This window comes from Rutidosis leptorrhynchoides, chromosome 1, assembly GCF_046630445.1.
Source record: "Rutidosis leptorrhynchoides isolate AG116_Rl617_1_P2 chromosome 1, CSIRO_AGI_Rlap_v1, whole genome shotgun sequence".
Classification (NCBI taxonomy): Eukaryota; Viridiplantae; Streptophyta; class Magnoliopsida; order Asterales; family Asteraceae; genus Rutidosis; species Rutidosis leptorrhynchoides.
In genome coordinates this window covers 1,986,397-1,990,519 of record NC_092333.1, presented here as the reverse complement: position 1 = coordinate 1,990,519, position 4,123 = coordinate 1,986,397, and the positions used below count along the sequence as shown (strand labels likewise).

At 30.1% G+C, this 4,123-nt stretch overlaps 1 long non-coding RNA gene across 4 annotated transcripts; it reads right to left on the bottom strand.

Moving 5' to 3' along the window:
• Window positions 1–382: 382 nt before the first annotated feature.
• LOC139855299 (uncharacterized) lies at window positions 383–3,471 on the bottom strand. 4 transcript variants are annotated; one of them, XR_011761398.1, is made up of 8 exons: window positions 3,149–3,471; window positions 2,904–2,982; window positions 2,273–2,364; window positions 2,157–2,196; window positions 1,643–1,705; window positions 1,336–1,477; window positions 1,187–1,233; window positions 383–589 (listed from the first exon to the last, which is right to left on the bottom strand). It is a non-coding gene; the product is annotated as an uncharacterized lncRNA (long non-coding RNA). The 4 variants fall into 4 exon arrangements; XR_011761399.1 differs by lacking the exon at window positions 3,149–3,471 and adding an exon at window positions 2,436–2,517 and having other exon boundaries at window positions 2,904–3,142; XR_011761400.1 differs by lacking the exon at window positions 3,149–3,471 and adding an exon at window positions 2,436–2,517 and having other exon boundaries at window positions 2,273–2,356; window positions 2,904–3,142.
• Between the last annotated feature and the right edge of the window lie 652 nt (window positions 3,472–4,123).

Below are 4,123 nucleotides of genomic sequence, written 5' to 3'. Positions count from 1 at the left end.
TATTATATATATGTAACGCGATCTTATCTTTTATCTTGTTATTACGAATACGCCAATTAATATCAAACTGATCGAGACACTGACATTCCACCTGAAAATCACCTACTCCCCACCACCCATCGTAATCATAACCATAATAATACTTGGTAAAGTTGCTTGGACATATAAAGTTGTTTGGACAAATAGGCTACATAGGAATGAAAATAGATGTTTGATTAATGTGCATCTATTCGATCTGATTCTCTTATAATGAACGTGGATTATCTAAATAGATTAATAACTAGTTGAAGTACCCGTAAAATCACGGATTTGGTAAAGAAAATCATTTAAAATGATTGTTAAAATTTACAATTGTTATTAGACAATAAAAAAACATTCGATAAATATATACTTGAATCTTGATAAAGTATCCAAATTTTATGGTTGTCCATACAAATAAAAAAAACTTATAAAAAAAAAAACAGTATACAAAATAAAATTGATGAGATAACAAATATACAACTCAAGTTGATTGAAACACACACTTTGACGCAGCTCCATGGTGAACTTATTATAATGTTATTCTTCTTCCATATATACCAATGTCTACCTGCATGTATAGAGAAATCCCTTAAAAATATCCAAACCAATCTTCTTTCATATATACCAATGTCTACCTCCATGTATAGATAAACCAATTATCCATACATTTGCTTGTAGATAAACCAATTATCCATACATAGATAAACAATTATCCATTGCACATCCCTTGACCCATTTGTTAAACCAAAGGTTTTTTGGTACCCAACTCACCATTAAACACTATTTAAGATTTCTGCAACGACCTTGAAACATTTTCAGCTTCCCAACAACTTCTAATTTCCTTCTTACATATGTATTTGATTGATTAGCTTCTCATATGACCACAAATTATTAGATTTCCACACAAGAGGTAGAAAATCATTACAATGATAGAAGTAAGTCACATGACAGTTACTATGCATAAACTATCACATATATAATATAATATATCTAATATCTATAGAGTAGCACATCAATCCAAGCAAAAGTTTGGTTTGTAATGGATACAATAAAAAATAGAGTCTTTGTAAATCTAAAACCAAAACAATTCATGTGCAACAATGCATTTATACAGAAATAAAAAGCTAACCGATAAAAAAAATGTTAATTAAGACACTATAATTACCTTTTTGACAACGTTGCGAACTGGTTCCACAGTGTTGCGAGCTTCAACTGTCACAACAACTCAACATCATTCAGTTCTTGGCAGAAGTTAAAGACACAAAGATCACAAAAAGAATCATTAGACCACATCATCAAAGATAAAAATATTACCTTCAAATGAGCAGCAGCCTTGTCGTTGTGGTTGTCGGTAAAAACTCCAGTACTACTGGGCCCATATTATTTCTGTCCCGTGCATATGCAAGCTAAAACTTGCCCGTCTTTCAACCCCCGAACATCCAAATTCCAAGAAAGCCTGTATAAGAAAGAATACCAATTAAATGAAAATTTTTGTTTTCCCAGCCTATTGTTTCTTTCTTTCTCTGTTAATAAATTAATAACAACATTAATAATAATAATTAATAATTAATAGCAATAACAATAATAATAATTAAATAATGGTATAAGGAGCTCTGTTTACTGAATGTTATCTTTGTTATCTTCATGAATTGCTAGAAAAAGGATCTCCAAAGTTTTTCACTTGCTGCAAAAGTATTACAGGTACTTTCAATACATGACTCACATAAAACAATCTAGAAAGCAGCATGCTTAATCACTATTATAATTAATAAGATATCCAAACACATAAATAAAAGGAAATTCAAGCACGTTCCTGTGTTCATGACATTGGCTGCAATAGTTATACCACCATATGTTAGAGGGTTAGAGGAGCCAAAACGGGTTGGATATTGGATCAAGCAAAAAAAAAAAAAAAAAAAAAAAAAAAAAAAAAAAAACCCTATGATTGCCAAATCTAAAGTATACCTGGGATTAAAACCACAAAATATAGAATCCAAGATAAGATTAAAATGTAAAGTTTTACTCACAAACTCACGAATTTGAATCCTAAAGTTTTCTGAAGCAAGTAAATTGTTAAAAAGGGAAGAAGCAATATATAAATATATAAAAACTAAAAATCGAAATTGAAATATTACCTTAAGATAGTCCCGATCTGATCCTATCTTTAGATTAAATCTGAAATTTAAGAATGATAAATGAAGGTGAATGTCGAACATAAGCATAAATCGAAATAAAAAATATAGGATTATACCTGAAGATGGCAACCATATCCCACAATCAGTGCTACATTACGAAGAACGAAACAGACAAAATCATCATCTTCATCTTGAAACATCTATTGCCCTTCAAACAAAACAAAGATAAGCACAAAACAAACATGTTACTCTTTTTGTCTAAGGCATTTCATCAAATACCTTCAATGCACTGAAAACCACCATTCAACGCTAACTTTTTGCAACTGCATATAACCCAAATAAAAAGTGTACGCAATTTTGTCTACAAATATAATCAATGAAGTTATTCAATTATCATTTACCATAGAATTGTCAAATTTCTTTTGAGCTGTAATCATCAATATTCTCATTTTCGACTGTCAATCCATAGAAAAAATTTACATCAAACGATAAAGGTCTTGTTAGAATTTTAAATAAATTCAAACTTACTTCCCTATTGTCTACGGTCTTTACCATCTCTTAAGTGAAATATACTAAAACATACATTATCCGAACTGAATGTTTGAAAGAGGTAATGTATTTATACTACCATTTATACTACATAAGATGATAAGAAATAAACAAATTTCAAGCATAACAGATAAATGATACAGAGTATTAGTTAAATATGATCGGAAAACTAAGAGGATGGGGATTAAGAGGTTATACCGTTGTGCAAATGAATTTGGAGCGATGGATGTATCTCGTAGACGTTTCTGATCAAGTTAGGCTATCACATGCCACAGATCTGTCACGGAAGCTACTTGATGAGTATTTGATGATAAAATCACATTGTGAACAAATATTACTAAAACCTCTAAACTAACAAAAGCGGACAAAACGAAATCCTTAGTCAATCAAATGAAAGACTAACAGAGAATAATGCAATCTGTTACAACAATCTAAAAACTCACCTTATAAAAATCCATCCATATGTTATAGTTTTATATGAGGATAAAACCTAAAATACACCACAATATATAAACTGCTTCAAATACATTATGGATCTATCGACAGCGAACATAACATGATATAATCTCAAATTTTCAACATAACTGTGTTAGTGTGAGATATAATAACATTTAAATTTATATATATCAAACAAATATTGACTTCCAAATCTATATACGTAGGTACAACTGAAATCATACCATATGACTGCATTTGTTTTTTGACATTTCATCAAACACCTTTGACGCACTTTCAAAATAACTCTTTATGCTTTATTTGGATATATATATATAGTTAGAAAACTGCAAGCAACAAACAAAGTCACTATGAAACGTGACTATATCTTATACTCGTATTATTTATTCGAGTGACATGATAACACACTTGCACACATATGACTCTACATATGACCTTTCTCCTTACTTGCGCAACTTATAATTAAGTAAGTATACAAACACTACAAATCACATAAACCATTGAATCAATTTTCCAACAATTTTCAAAAAAATAAAACTTATTAGAATTACATTGCTGGAAAATAGATCGAGGAGAAAAAGGATAAGGAAAAGGATGAAGAGGCCAAATAATCAACCTAAATGTTTTGGAAGGCAGATTGATGAACAATTGGTATTCAAATTCAAATTCAATTGAGAAAACTGACCTACAGATTTGAGTAGCTCGAAGTGAGTACATGGAATTAGATTCAGAGTTCCTTTGTCATATAAATTACGGAGTGATTTGAAGCCTGTGTTGTTCCAAGAAAAATAACTCACTTTTTGAATACAACCATAAGTGAGTAAATTGTAGATAACTAATGAATGCAAGAAACTAAAAGATTGAATGAGAAAGAAATACATAAGAAATTTAAAGAAGAAATTTTCAAAAAGTACAAACCTAGAAAAAAAGCGGATTCGAAAGCCCCAATCGATAGTCAACGA